This window comes from Spermophilus citellus (assembly GCF_964194105.1).
Source record: "Spermophilus citellus genome assembly, chromosome: 16".
NCBI lineage: Eukaryota > Metazoa > Chordata > Mammalia > Rodentia > Sciuridae > Spermophilus > Spermophilus citellus.
Window position 1 is genome coordinate 44,109,934 of NC_138196.1, and position 17,006 is coordinate 44,126,939.

Sequence of the window (17,006 nt, forward strand, 5' to 3'; positions counted from 1 at the left end):
TTATCAAATTATGCAAATCTACAGTTTTATTTTACAGTATAAAACAATCATGCAAACTTAGAAAGAAGCATTTTCAACTGAGTAGAAGACTGGAGATAGGATGACAGGCAAGCCTGCTTCATGGGGTCAGTCATATGCACAGTTTGCTGATGCAGGTAAAATGGGAATTTCTAACTATAATTATGTTAGATTGCTGGAAGTTAGGTAAGGGTCATATTTTATTCATCCTGTTCTTAGAACAGTGTGTCAAAAATGAAAGAAATTTTAATACTTGTTTAATTGAATTGCATGGAGTTAACCTCTGTTTAGCAGAGTATATCAAAGTATAAATAAAAATAGGGGAATTCAAAAAAGGGGATCAGAATTTGAGCAGAAAAAGAAATACAGCAGTCATGTTATTAGCAAGACAAGATCTTAAATTATCAACTGTGATGCTTACCATTAAAACCAGGGTGTGACCAATGAGGAATACTAAATTTGTTAAATGATTCTTTTCATAATGTTCCATTCTTGCGTATCTTCAGCTAGTCTATGTATATGATCAGTCTCATTAAAATTTGATATTAAAAATATAATATCTGCACTGATACTGATTGCATTAATAATGTGAATCCTAATAAAGCCAAGTAAATTAAATAATTTTCTGAGAAACATGTTCAAAGGAAAGGAAATGGCATCTGCTGCTAAATGTCTAGTGCTGGTCCAAAGCTCTATGACATGTGGATTGTGGTTAGGAGATCTGGCTCGGGGACCAGGTCATTTCATTTTGGATCTCAACTCAGTACCAGTTGGTTCTGGTCAAGCTATCTGTAAAATAGAATTTACATTTTTAGGAGGAAAGTTAGTGTCATAGAAAGCTCTTAACACTATAGCTCCCATACAATAAATGTGCAATAAGCACTAGTTACTCAAAATACTATTTTATAAAGCAAGTTGTCCTGTGGCTTTTCTCAAACCATTTTTACTTGAATTTATTTTTCATATCAAAGTCATTATCTTTATAAAATATAACTGACCAAGAAGAGAAGGCGCCTGTGTATTTCTTATGCTACTCTTTTATGTCTGTGTAGACATCTTGACTAGCCATCACTTAAGGATGATAAAATTCCTATGGAAACGAAATAAAAGGAATTTAATGTATTATGCAGAGATTTCTCTAATTGAAAAAAAAAATCTGTGTTTTCCACATTCACTTTCAATAAATTGAAGTTTCACAAATGGAAGTTATCCTAATGAAAGGGCTTGAAGGGAGAAATGGACAGTGGTCCCACCTTCTGGGCAGCTTGGGAGATAGATTGTCAGCATTAAGCCCTGGGATATCACATGGTTAAGAAACTGATCCTGGCAATGGAGCAAACATTTGTTCCTCTCAGTTTTTAAGTATTATCTCTGTGTGTCTATCATGACCACTCAGCTTCTGATGTTTCTGCCAAATATCCACCTGCTTTTCAAATGTCCTAACAAATACTTTGGTTGCATCCAAATCCCAGGAAGCATCCCATTACTGAAATGTTTGTAGGGCATAAAAGGAATGCTGGCAGTGTGGGAAGTAATAAACGCCTTCTCTGTTGGTAATTTCCACATTGCTGTTTCTATCACTTACTAAAAATCAGAGGCTTGTGAGATGGCAAATCTCACACGCAAGGTTCTTAAAATCTGTCTTGTAAATGAATTAATATTTTTCATTTTTTGATGGTAATTGGTGACTAGCCGCAGTGAATCAGAAAAATGTTTGTGTCCTTTCAACCCTAACAGCCTTTTGTCTGCTTAACAAACACAAGGTTGAAGGCTGCAAAAGCAAATCAGAAATAATACGTCAATTATATCTTATCAGCACATAGATAAGTGCACAAGTATTTTGCCTGGCTTTTGGGGTAGATAAACCCAAACATATTTATCAGGATTTGGAATTGAGAAGGAGAGTACAAGTTATTTTCTCCATACCCTGATAGACAAGGACATAGCTTTTGCTTCTAAGATTTGCAAAAGAAGAAAAAAAAAAGAATTAAAGTGTAAGTTTCTGAGAAAAAAAGATAACAAAATCTGGGCATTTAATCATTTCTGTATCCTGCTTGCAAGAACTAGTCTGGCATTGCTGTTAGTATCTATAGGTTTAGGGGATCAGGGGTAACTCTTCAGCTTAAATTTTTATAAAGCTATCTTAATTCCCATCCAAGTAAATACTAAAGTAACCTATAAGAATAAACTCTAGGAACGTGTGCATTTTGAGATATATATATATATATATATATATATATATATATATATATATATATATATACTGAAATTTCCTGAAGCAGATGTGATATAAATAGAAACGTAAAAGTTTCAAAAAACATTTCAAAGACATATTTGTTAGTGAAAGCAGAGCTGGAGAGTAATGCAGAATGTTTGAAGAGGGCACTAATTCCTAAGCTAAGCTCCCGTGACTCTTCCAGCATGTTTAATTCATGATAAAGCATTTTACACTAACTTAGAATAATCACTCAGATACTGGAGATGTGGATGGGGAAATCGGACACCCAAAGGTGTTTCCAGAGCACACTTTTTAGAGAAATGTACTACTTGGCATGTCAAGAATCAAGCATAAACCCCGAGGGAGATCACAGCTCCCTGCAGGACCCTGGTCTTAAGTTGTCAGGAGAGTTCATTTCACCATATCCAGAAATGTTCAGAAGAATATTTCAAGTGTTTTTTTTAAAGATATTAACAAACTTTACTTTCCCACTATTGAAGCACCCAACAACGGCACAAATTTATAATACTCCCTTTCCAACACTGCATTGAATATTACATATTTATGTACTTCAAAAAGACAAATAAAAATCTAAACTTACTCCAGAATAATAAAATCACAATATTTTGAGTTCTCATCATTAATAACACATAGCATCATTTGTTGAATTTCATTATGCTCTGGGTACTGTGTTGCCATTTTAGAATAAATAGACCATGGTTTCTGTAACCAAGGGCTGGTGATGGAGGCAGGATGATAAAAGAGGGCAGGGGATAATGGTAAATAATTAGCAGAAAATTGTTAAAATAAATATTTTTCCTACTCAGTTCTTTTAAGAATACCTCAGTTCTTTTAAGAAAAGAAAATAGAATTTACATTTCTTTCAGGGAAAATTTCAACTATGTTTTACTAGGCAGCCTTGCTTGACTTTTCTCAAATAAGTTTGATTCATGCTCATAGGCAGAAGTCTTTGTTACAATCATATCAAGTATATAAACATATTTTTTGTCTAATCACACCACTGACTTTACATTCTACTCATTACTTTACTTGATTATAAATAAAAGAAGAAGAAGAAGAAGAGACAAAGAGGAAAGAGAAAAAAATGGACTATTAACTTTTCTAAATGGAAGTTACAACCTGACATTCTATCAAGATTTATAATCAGGAATTCACTCTGAGCTCTGTTTTGAAATTCAAAATTTATTTTAAAATACAAGTTTTAACAACTCTTTCCTTTATATGTCTGATAAAAAAAAACATAGCCTGTGTTCAAAAGCAATAAGTTCTGATATGACCCCAGGCTAAGGTTGTAAGGAAGTGTGAAGGCACAATACTGTCACAGGAATTAGAGAAATTTATAGGAGGGACCTAAGTGCAAACGTAGGCTTCACCTAGGCTCTTTACATTGCGTTCTTCCCTTCTTATGTCATTTTTGAACACTATTTGACAATTAAGGTTTTCATATATTTAATGTAGACATTTTGATATCCTCATGATTATGAATCATAATCATGCTAATTAACACATCCACCACCTCATACAGTTCTCATTTCCCTTCCCTCCTGTGTGTTTGTGTGTGTGTGTGTGTGTGTGTGTGTGTGTGTGTGTAGTGGGAATATATAAAATCTATTCATTGAGCAAATTCGCTCAAGTATACAATAATGTATTATTAACTAAAGCTGCATTGTTATACATTAGATTTCCATAATTTATTCATCATGAAGTACTGAGTCATAGATTTATAGAATTCATTTCTTGTATCATTTCTCAAAATACTTGAAAAAATTCTACATGAGGGAGTCTGATGGCACTTACAATAGTGCCACATAAAGGTGGTTTCTTTGATAGAATCTTCTGCCTGTCTCTACTTTGGTATTTCATTATTGGGCTTTCACTTTGGAGACCTAAGTTATTTTATAGGAGTTTCTTATCAGATGTGAAAGTAAAAATTATTTTATTAATAAATTGCATGATATCACTTGATGCTAACTTTTATCTGGAAAAGAAAAAAAATCCTAGTTTGAAAGGTATTATGTATTCAATGCTGCCTATTTTAACAAATTACCATGCAATTATTTGAAAGAAATAATTAGAGGGTAGTACAAACACAATTAAATTTCCTCAAGAAGGACCTATTTCACAACTTTTTATTACAAATTTCACTTCAGGGTGCCCAACAATGATAAGACAAGGATTAGAAACACTATGATTAAGAAGGTAAGAAATAAAATAAAACCCATAAATTAAGCATGAGTCATTTGTATTCTTAATACTTAAACTCTGCATTTTCATTTTGAAGCCATATTATTTCTGATAAATATTTGGATGTAATAGGAATAATAATATGATTCATTTCAAAAACAAATCATAGGCAATAGAAAAAATACTGCCACAAATAAATACATTAATTCTCTATTAATTATAGGTATGCATTGAAGGATTTTCTCTACCATGTATCCTATTCATGGAATATGTCTTCCCAATATAAATATACTAATATAATGAACTATTAATTATTCTAATACCATTTGCAGTCTATCTCCTTAATCTCACAAAATAGTATTTCTAAAACCTGAACACAGAGCTGCATTGAAACAAAGACTATTTTCCACTTTGGGAATAAATATCAAAGATATTACCAAGAAACCCAGAAGAAATTCTGACTCCTTTCTTTTGGAAATGGGAAATGGGAGCAGACTAGGGAGTTTAGATAATATTTGGGATTTAAACAGGCTCTAAGAGTTCTATATATCCTTTAAATCTCTTGAATAGGTATTACACTAACTACTCTATAGGGAAATTAATTATACTACTATTTTGAAAGCTATTTTACTTAGCTATTTAAAATATATAATTCTTAAACTTTTCACTGGATATTATTAATGTGTCATTGCCTAACCTTCTAATGTTCTGTGTCTAAACTCTATAATTAATACACCAGTTATAAACTTTTGCTGATTGGGTAGATGTACTATTTTAAGGACATGCATGGAAAAAACCCTTAACATAATATTTAAGTTAGAGAAATCAAGTGATTATGATTACTTTTTCTATTCATCCATGTATGTATTCAACAATCATTGAAATACTATTTATACTATTGAAGAGTGATTCAAAGATGAGTAAAGATGATGTTTGCTCTTATACCATGCAGATTTACCTGTGGTAGCTGCTCGAAGAAAGATAAATACAAAGATTGGAACAGAAAGTAACTAACTTTGACTGGGAAGGTACAAGGAAAGATTTTGGAAAGAAAAAAATCCTTCAGGGAAAATATTGGTTATGACAATCCTCCATCACAGAGAGGTGCACAATCTTCAGTCACTTCAGACCGGCCTGTCCTTCTGGTTTAGCCTCCAAAATGCCTTTCACATTTATCCTTACTTGCTACTGCCATCTCTCCTAGTACTGTCAAGAACTCTTTATTTTCATTGATAAATTGAACAAATAGATGGTCTATGTCAGGGAACATGATTTTTTTTTTTAATTTTTGTAAAGGACCATATAATCACTCTTTTAGGCTTTCTGGTCTACATGTGCTGCCACAATTCAATTCCATTGTTGGAGAGAGAAAGTAGTCAGACAAAGGGAAAGAAATAGATGTGGCTGTGTTCCAACCAAACATAATTTATAAAAACATTATTTGCCTACAGGCCATAGTTTTATGGTATCTGGTCTAGACTCTCCTGTTATCTGTATATCATTCACCATAATGTAATATACACTTTAAATCATGGCTTGTATTCATACTGTAAGTGTGTAGAAGTCAAGAATTGTATATATAGTGTCCTAAGATGTTGAAAGTAAATGAATAAATAAAAAAGTAAAAGGTGAGCAAATTAAAAGTAACAAAAGAATGCAGTTAAGGATAATCTGGTGCCCAATGTAGACGCTGCTGAATATGCTAGAGCTTATAATTTATATGAGAGAGAGAGAGAGAGAGAGAGAGAGAGAGAGAGGAAAAAGACACAATGTTCGTAAAATATATGATCTATGATATTAAAATGTAGTTATTATTTTAGTTACTTTAATATGGAAAAGTTAAAAATGAGGATATGACATTAACTATCTTTGTTTTTGAAGATGAATCATGTTCTTTTAGTTGTGTTAAAGAGATTTGCTAGCCTAAATACAGATCTGTAGAAGGAATTCTATGGTTAGTTTCATATATATACATATATATGAAAGAAAAAAATATTATATATATATAAAATATATTTGAAGTTAAAGTATCACCTGGAATAAAGCATAAATAAGCAGCTATCTTCTTCAATTTATATTAATAAATTATTTTTAAAAATTATGACATTTTATTGATTACAATATCATGAATATAATAAGCAAAAACAAATATTGCCAGTGTAGTTGTGCAGTTAGAAGGGGACAGGGAGGAGGAGGAGCAGAAGGAAGGAGGAGAAGAAGAAAGGAAGAGGAGAAAGAGGAAGAAGAACAGAGGGAGGAAAGAAGAAAAAACAAGAGAAAATACAGGAGAAGAAAGAAAAGAAAAGAAGAACATTGGCAGGAAAGAAAGAATGGCATAAATAGAGTCAAAGGCAGACTGAGACAGATACAGAGTCAGAAAGAGAGAGGGAAAAGGAAAAACAGGCCACATTTGATATCTTGCCTTGAAAGACTGGAATTCCCAACAAAACATATAAAATGTCATTGTTGGAAGAAAAAAAGACAACAAAGAACTATTATAGCTGAGATAAGGGAAACAAATAAGGAGTTCCCTAACTCTTGGGGCCTGGAGGGAATTTCAAGACTGCTTTCAAGAGTGGGACCCAGACAGAGCCCATTATTCTTGCTGAGTTAGGAATCCTGATTGAGAGTACTCAGAGAGACTCCCATGGCCAGACTTTTGAGATAGAGTAGCAGAGAGGTGAAATTTAAATAGAGAGATGTTTCCAGATACCTGCATAATGGTCCTTAAATATTTGTATTGATATGTGTGTATGTTTGAGGTAACTACTGCGCCCAAGGAAGAAAACCAGCATGAGAAAGAAGTGGGTAAAATAATCTGCAGGACTCCATCAGGGATAGTTTGTGTTCCCACCAGATGGAATAAATATTTCTTAACCTATGTTAAAATTGCACCTAGACTGAAATTTAAATTTGTATACTCAAAAAGTTTAGAGTAAGACTCAAATTGATAACAATAATTTAACTGCCTCACAATGACAATGCGTGTTTGGAGGTTAAGCAAACAAAACAAAACCAGAGATCAAGAAATTCAAAGGAACTCTAAGCCATAGAAACATAAGACAAAATTGCAGAAAAGCAGTGTTAAGAGTCTTCAAATCAGCCTGAAGAAAGAAAAATACACACACACACACACACACACACACACACACACACACACACACCACTGTTGACATCTAATTGAAACAGTACAAGTCAAAAGACAATGGAGCAGCATATTTAATACATGGAATAGGGAAGGATATCAGCATAGACTTCTATTTCCAACAAAAACAATTTTACAAAAACTAAAGATTTTTTCAAATCTAATCTAAATCATCATGCTTTCAATTGTAGCTTAGTTTACCCATGGGTTAAGCTGTCTTAAGAGCTACACTATTACATCTATCTATGTATCTGACCATTTATCTATACCAAAGAATAGTGCTCAAAACAAGGAAATACAAGGTAAACCTGAGGTTTTCATGAGTCTGATAAATGCTTCATTTATGAAAGTAATAGAAAATATAGTCACATTCCTGTATGGTGAGATTAGATATAGAAATGGGACATGATCAAATCTTACTAAGATCTAAAATATTCATTTTTTATTATATATTCCACAGTTTTTCAGTCATTTCATTGTCTCTTTTTGTGTGTGTGTGTGTGTGTGACAAAGGAACTTATAGAGCCCTGAATATTTTCTGAGGTTTCTCTATTTGCATTACAGGAAGCCAATTAGCCCATGTGATAAGAAGTGGGTTTCAAGGTTTCATTAGAGATGATCTTTGATAAACACAAAGCATGTCAATGGACATTTCAGAAGGAAATAATCTGAAAGACAAATGGGCATATTCATAGCTAATATTTGCTAAGAATATTAATTTCCTGGGTATTTCAATATTCATAATAATAAAAATTCATAATAATAAATTTAATATTCATAATAACAGATACAGAATCTGAGGCCCAGAGAAAATATGCCCAGAGGTAGCATAGTGTGAAATCCAATCTTTATCACCAGACAGTCTGATTTAAGGGCCTGGGCATAAGTCAATGTGTTCCAATGCTTCAAGTGTTGATGGAAAAGGCAAGAAAGGCACAGGGAAGAGTCAGTCAATTTATTTGACTGAAGAAATGTTGTAAAATCCACCAGGTAATTCAGAAAAAATATAACAGGGATATACTATGGGAAACTTATCATTTTATAGTGTAAGATTGCATAACACATAACTTGCTTGAGTTTGGAGAGCCCCTGAAGGCAGCTCCCTCTTCCTCTCCCAGGTGGTGATAAAGACAGTACATTTTTACTTACAGATTATGTACTGTATACAGAATTTCATTAAAAGCACACAAATGTACACATATTAGGCAATGTGCTCTGCCATTCAAAACTGAAAAAAAAAACCTCATGGCATATCCTTTAAAAGATAAAGACATGTTTTTTTAGCACACTTAATACTTTATCTTCCATGCTCAGTTTTAAAATTTAAATAAACCACTCGAATTTCAGTGTTTAAATCCTAATTGATTGATTCAAGATAAAATAGGCAAGGTTCAGTATTACTTAACATTTTATCCATAACTGCATGAATGACATTAGCTGGCAGATGCTGAAGGTCAATACCTCTGAATCTCTGATTGGAATTCCTAATTTTTGTGGCACAAAAGAAAAAGGTGAGAAAATAATGTGATTTAATTCAGTAGGACTAAGTGGTAAATAATTCTACATGGTAGAAAATAAGCAAATTGTTCAAACCCATAATGAGAAATGACTATGTAGTATGGATTGTGACAAAAACAGATCAAAGGTGTCACAGAATCGGAAAACTAAATGAGTCAAGGCATTAGAGTACAAAATATACTTAAATACCATAGAGAAAACTTCAGGCAAGAACTTCATTCATAATAATAATAGATGTCTAGCCTATACAATGATTTAATATCAAGAGACTCATGACAACATTGTTCAAGTGGCACCAACCACTTAAGGAGTATTTAGAAAAGCATAAGAGTTTTGAAAAATTTTTTTAATAATAGATTTGGGAAGAGACATATGAAAGAAATTTGGCAACTGTAATAAATTAGTAAAAATTAAATTAATTTTTCTAAAATGGCAAATATTTGTTCTAGGAAATAGAATAAATAGATAATGGACTTTTATAGTATTCATTTGAAAAGATAATTGACTCCTTCCCACATTCAGTAACTATTAGCAAAGGGCTTAAATTATGTCTGATCAAGAGTTTTATATTTCCAAATGATAAAAGGAGCTTTGTTTTCTTCTACTTTTTTTCCCCACATTACACATGTTCACATCAACAAAATAATATAGAACAAAAGTACAACTCTTTAATTTTAAAAATGTTTTATTCTTCTGTTGGGGGATTCATAGGACAGAAATTATTATCATCATTTTCGTACAGAACCATGAAAACTTAAGAGATTAAAAATTGATTTTCTCATTTGAAGATTAATTAGCTGATTTGGAGCTGGAATTCAAGTTTTCTGATACACAGTTCAGCATGCCATCAACAATAAAATTTTATTAATTCTAAGATGCATATTTCTTCACATTTTAGTATCTCTAAAATCTGAATGTTTTTCAACACATAATTGATGGTATGGTATAGTTTTATTAATTGTGATTTTCCTTTTTTGGTAATATATGCATACACAGTGCACTGTCTTAGAGGTGATGAAATACGACAAGCCCATTTCTAAATGGTTGAACTAGATTCTTTTCTGATGATGAGCCTATCTGTTAAAATATTTCATAAGTTTTTTAAAATGATAGTTTGCTTCACAATAAATGAAAGTGTAAATGCACTCACTTCCTTTATAATATAATTTTTATTCTAAAATTGGAAATTTTCTAAATGATATTTTGGCCCAGTTTACTATAATGATTTTCTCAAAGCAATAGTTTTTAAAGCACCAAAAAAGATAAGTTTTGTAGAAAAAAATAGAACCAGTTTTATATTGTAAATCCAGGGCAACTTATGTACAGATTCATTTTGGTTTGTTATATCAGGTTTCATACACCCTACATATGAGTAAAATAAAAATTATCAATTCTTGGTGATTGGCTGGTGCTCTCAGAGTGGCTGTGGTTTTGCTAAGTATCTCTGAGAACATGGGGACATTTCTGTTGTCACTGGACAAAGTCTTCCAGGAGAGAAATGAGAAGATGATCTATTTGTTGTTGCTGTTTTTAAAATTGTTTAAAAAAGACAATTTGCAAAGGCTCCCTGTGATCCTCTCATCCTTTCTATTTTGAAGGTCATTCACAATCTCCCAAATTTTCTCTTTTGTAAAATCTAATTTTAAGACATAATGAAGCTCTGTGTTTATTACTGTAAACAGGATTTACAGCTAAACTTAACAAGCAACAAAAATGCCTGTGATATCAAAAGTAAAGCATTGATTTTCTGATCTTAATCACTTGATCCAGGAATGTTATTGCTAAAAGGAATGATCATATCAGTCTCTCCTTTTAAAATATCTTAATAAATTAATTTTAATAAATTACAAATTAATAAAATTGAGGTCCTTACAAATGGTCATAGAGGCTTTACATGATTTCATCCTGAAATCTTCCCAGATACCACTACATCAGTGCTGCTTTCTCTCCCAACACCATTTAAAATAGCATTTTCCCTATCTTTCTCTTTTCTTATCTTGTATTTTCTTTTCTTCATAGTTTTCAACATTAATTATATTTATTTTTTTAATGTGTTCATAGCTTGTATTTCCTGGTAGAATATAACTCCTTGAGAGCAGGGATTTAGAACACTTCTTCCCTTTCCTCAATGCCCAGAATAGGTTTCCATTCATGGAAGGTGCTCAATAATTATTATTGAGTAAGCATGGGAATAGAAGTGAAGGGAAAGAAGATTGAGACAGTCTTGTGCCATTATCTGTAGAGTCTGTGCAACTTGCAGTAAACAGACCCAGGGTTGTCTACAGTTTAATGATGTATGAATGGCTTCCTTGTTTGAATAATATCTCAAAATATGGATAGATGTTTTGAAACTAAGCAGCATTTTGTCTATAGTACTAAACATTGCTCATCCATTATTTTCATGAAAAATATAATTCATCAGAATTTTTCTCAAAAGTAATGAAATTTTGTTCTGACACTGAATAAATATGTACTTAATAAATGATTACTTTTATTTCAAATGTGACCTTTTTCATATAATTTCAGTGGTAACTTGAAAGTTTTTGAATGCTTTCAAACATACATATGAGTAAAATAAAAATTATCAACATTATATTCTTAGCACATCAATTGCCTTACTTGTGAATTCTTATTAAATAATTTGTAGTTATTTAAATTTGTTTTCATCTTTTATTATTACTATTGAAGAGATGACTTACCGAATTATGGTTTTTTTTTTAACTTGGAAGATAGGCTTTATATAAGAGATTAAAAATATATAGAAAACATTCAAACACATGTTAAAACATTTTTAAAAATTTAAGGTAAGTAATATCCAGGTCTCAGGTTAAAATATTTTGGGATATTTTCCTCTCCTTTTTGGAAAACAATTTAACAGAAATAATCTTGTATATGACATTAATTCAAAGAAGTATTCCCGTTAAAAAGAAAAAAAATGTACAATGCTTCACATTTCATTGGCATCTGGTCCTTGTCATTTCAATAGACAGCACAGCTTTCACTGGGACATGTGTGGAAGATAGAGGCCATAATTCCTGGTCATCTGTTTAAATATGCAGTGGCATTTCCAATGTAATTAAATTTCTAATTGTACATCGAAACTTTTTCTATGTATTGGCATGTATAATGAATTATGATTTATAATTGCTCAAAGCCATTAATTTGAAATCTGTGAGGTAAGGCTTCAGCATCTTGATTGTACCATGAGACAATTCTAGAAATGATTCAAACCACAATAACTGTACATTAAGTTTAAATATCCCAAAATTCATGATGATGGAGAAGAACAACTGAATCTTTGCAAGGGAGAAACAGCAGTTATGGGACACTAAAAAGAGAGAACAATTAGGGGGTTAATCTAAGAATTCAAATGACAGATAATGGTAACAAACTAAATCAGAAGCAATAGGATTACACTGAAGTGAGCTAACAGGAAAGGCATCACTAAGGTGTAATTGATATATCTTGCACTCATAGAAATAACTTAATAAGGGCTGGGGATGTGGCTCAAGCGGTAGCGAGCTCGCCTGGCATGCGTGCGGCCCGGGTTCAATCCTCATCACCACATACCAACAAAGATGTTGTGTCCACCAAATACTAAAAAATAAATATTAAAATTCTCTCTCTCTCTCTCCCTCACTCTCTCTTTAAAAAAATAAAATAAATAATTTAATAAACATATCATGGGAGAAATGTAGAGAAAAGAGATAGAAAAACACTAGATTTGCATGTTCTGGAGCTCCTAGACTATTAAGTAGAGCAGGGACTCATGAAAGAAGCAGCAGATGCAGGGGACATTGGAGAGTTCAAGTTTAGGCATGTTGCAATGTCTGTGTTGTTCACACAGCCCTCTGGACTAGGTGAGGAAAGAAGACTGGGATTGCTTCCTCTGTTCTAATGCATGGGTTTGAGTATGAGATACACATATTGAGTGTCAAGAGGAGACCACCTTCTGATTGCCCCAGAAGAACAGCTAGCTAACGAGTGAGATGATATAGAATTGCCAGGTGGCTTCGCAGCAGCAGGAGTGATCAACTACAAACCATTATGTACATTACCAAGGAGTTCATGAACTATAGCCAACACTTTGTAACCCATCTCCCTAGATCTTCAGTATTTATTTTTAGTACAAGATTACTGACGCTATCTGCCTAAAAACACAACAAAGCAAAAATATTACATGGTAAAATATGGATCTGTTTCAACAATTTGTGTATTTTACCTTATTTTAAATGGCATAAATACAATATTAAAACTTTACTAGAAGACTACTACTTAAAATATTGTACATTGTGTTCATAAAAGACAAGTACAGTTAATTTTCTTATTTCATTTTAAAAATAATAGTATAATTTTGTTTTATATACAAAATAATGACTACTCAAAATATTATTTGACACTAATTTTTTGAAGTGCAATTTTGAAATGAATATTGAAAAAAGAGATGGGCTTACAGTTTCTGATCTACCAGTGCTGCTACTTTACTTTATCAAAAAAAAACTACTTTGATGATTCTAAAATCTTGAAATTTTTGTAAAACTTAAGTATGCAGTGGTAGAATAAACCATAGGCATTTGAAAATACTTAAAAACTTTTAATTAATAACATGACTTCATAATTATATAGTAAAGAAAAAGTAAATTTAATATGAACTGAATTTTATAAAATTGTACATGTGAATAAAATATAATTGTTTGCAAATACAACAAAGAATTGAAGGTGATAGTCACTATTATTATATACCAAAATTAACATGTAGTGACTTTATAATCAGAATTTTGATTAGCAGAAACACAAAAATTCAGAAAAAAGAACTGCAAATAAGATTAAGTAAATTCAAGAATGAAGCACTCACAAACATTTTAAGATATTCCAATATAATCTTTAAGTAATTAGCAAATGAATGAAAAAATGTAAATCACAAATCATGGACTTCAGATGAAAGTAAATTTCATGGTATGATTTTCTATATACTATTGGGAAAATAAATTGAGATACTGTATTTTATTTTTATGAAGCCATTTGAATTTGATTGAAAATGGACCCTACTAGGAATTATTCTTCAATCCATGTTAATATTTCTTAACTCTGAAAAATAATGAGAATCATCAGATGTTATAAGATATAAATAAAAGACTTGAGAAAAGTTGAATTAAACCTTATTTTCTATTTTTTTACAGCTCTCAAATGAAAAAATGAATCTTCATTATTAATGACCACACCTTAAAATTTGGGATATAAAAACATTTTTACTTAGCAAAGCATTTATTTTGAAACTATAACCAAATTATAAATTGGGGATATAATTTTTTAGTTTGTCATATTTTGCTACTATTATATAATTCAAAAATATTAAATGTGACTTTCCTAAAAAATATTCAATATTTTTACTTAAAATATTTACAAAATATTTTAATATTTTACTTAGCATAGAAGCCTTAGTATGAAAAATTAGATACTATCAGAATTATGAATTATATCCTAAGATTACAACAATTATTTTTATTTCTCATTATTTAACACTAAGCAATACACATGACCTGCAGAAGTAGGATAGGATATTTTGTGAAAGATAATTTACATTTTTGCTCCATAAGGAACTTTTCTAATAACAATTCATTTGTTTTACAGTTATTGTGATAGAAGAGGCCAATATATTTGGAAATTTTTTAGCACACTAAGGGCTTTTGTTATTGCTAGCATAATTAAATTCTAGATTTAGTGAATTATATTATATACAAAAGTACACCTCCTTACCAGTGGGAGTAATTTGCCCTACAGAAATCTGTTATAACATTTAAATGAAATTGTTAATCAGGGACTATTTACAGCTGCACCTGCTCTTATTTGTAGCATGTAACTGTATAATCACTGTCAGTTCTTCCAGATCTAGATGGAGAATAACCATTAATACAACAGAAACATAATTAAATAGAATCCCCATCTGCTGCTATATTATACTAGCTTTGTCAAAGAGCGAGCAATGTGGGCACAGAGGACAGCAAGGGGAACTATCCGTGGAGATCAGTTGTTTAAGACAATGTCACTTCCTTCACAGGAAATTAAAAAAAAAAAAAAACTACCTAGGAAATTCATTGACAAACTGATAAAGAACAAGATGATAAAGAAATGAATGAATCAGAGTATAGTGAATCCTCTTATTTTTACAGGAAGACTTTAAAATAGAAAAGGACTTAAAGAATGAGACAAAAGTCATACAAACATTTCTAAAAAGATTGTCACTACTTTTCTAAAAAGTCTCTGAGCTTTTCAACAAACCATTGTGAACCTTTCTTGTGTGTATAACATGTAGCAGGAAGCACTTCCAAAGAAATCAGTATATTAATGGTCTGAAAATTATTCATATATCTTATGAAAGTAATTTCTCTTCCTGGTTTGAATAGTTCCACAATTTAAAAGGTCATCTTAATGGGTGACTTCATTCATGGAATCTGGATTTATGTATTTATACTTCAGTACATATGTGTTAATGATAGAAAGTATAAAATTACGCACTTTATTTAAATACTGTAAAATATAAAATATTTATAAAAGTATAAAATTATGTACTTTATTTAAATACTGTAAAATATTTCAGACTATGAAGGTTTATAATAATAATCTAAAAATTCAACCTACATTCTATGAAATATGTAAACAAATCAAGAAGTTAATGAGTATTATCACATGTCTCACTTTTAAATACATTATAAATTTCCTCATTTTTCATGCTTATTTTATCTCACCACTGAAATGTATACTCCTACATGACAAGATATCTTTCTAGTCAATGATGGCTGAACCCTATCTGGATGGATAAAGAAGACTTGGATCAGGCACTCGGTGATTGTTGAATGAATAAATTAACCTGTTGAAAGATTCCAAAGAAGCGTATGCTCATAAAATTATTTAAAATTTTAAAAGAATATTGGAGGATTTATCTTTGTATAAAAAGCTTAAAAGCTTCACAAACACAATTAGGAGACTGAGAATCTATGAAACACAGGTTGATCGATATATGACCAAATGTCCTGTGAAAGAAAAGAAAAATGAAGCATAAAGGAAGACTCAACTTGGACATTTAGTAATCCAATTCACATGATTGCAAAAGATGGGCAATTCCAAACATGACCAAATCATTTATGCACTGATAAACATATGCACTCTTGGTAAGGATGAATTAATTCTAAATATTTCTGGTATGAATAATGACACCTAAAATAGAAATATTTGACTGCTCTAGAAGAAACACTTCCAAAAATAAAAAAGGGAATAAAAATCAGCATATATTTTATGTGGTCAGATTTAAATTCAATTCATAAAAGTCATATTGTCAATATACAAAAGAATAAAATAGCAATGGTGAACAAATCAAGATGTTCTATAAATAATATTATTGTAATACGACAGGAAGTGAAAATTAAAAGTTCAAGTTAAAAATAGAAAATTAAACAAAAAAAAGTTATCATATGCTTTCATAATTAGTTTTCATAGTTTATTTTGTGAGAAAATAAACCAGAAATTTTGATTCTACATATATTTATGTTTTTATATTTTAAAAATTGGTATTTTGTTTAACAAATTTCCATAATTGATATGTAAAATATTAATAAATATTTTATTGATCACTGTATTGAAGCAAACTGATCACTGTATTGAAAACTGAATTTCAAATTTTACTTTAATATTCTTAGGAATACCAAGAATGTATTATAATACTTTTACTTAGGAATATCTTTTGACAAAGTTTATTCTTAATTATTTAAGAAAAATAAAATCCTTATTGCATGCGACCATTGACATTTTAATATCTAAATTGCATAGCTAAATTGATGTCTATCAGAATTACTACATTTTATGACTTTTAGAAACTTGAATAATTCAAATTAATGATATATTTTA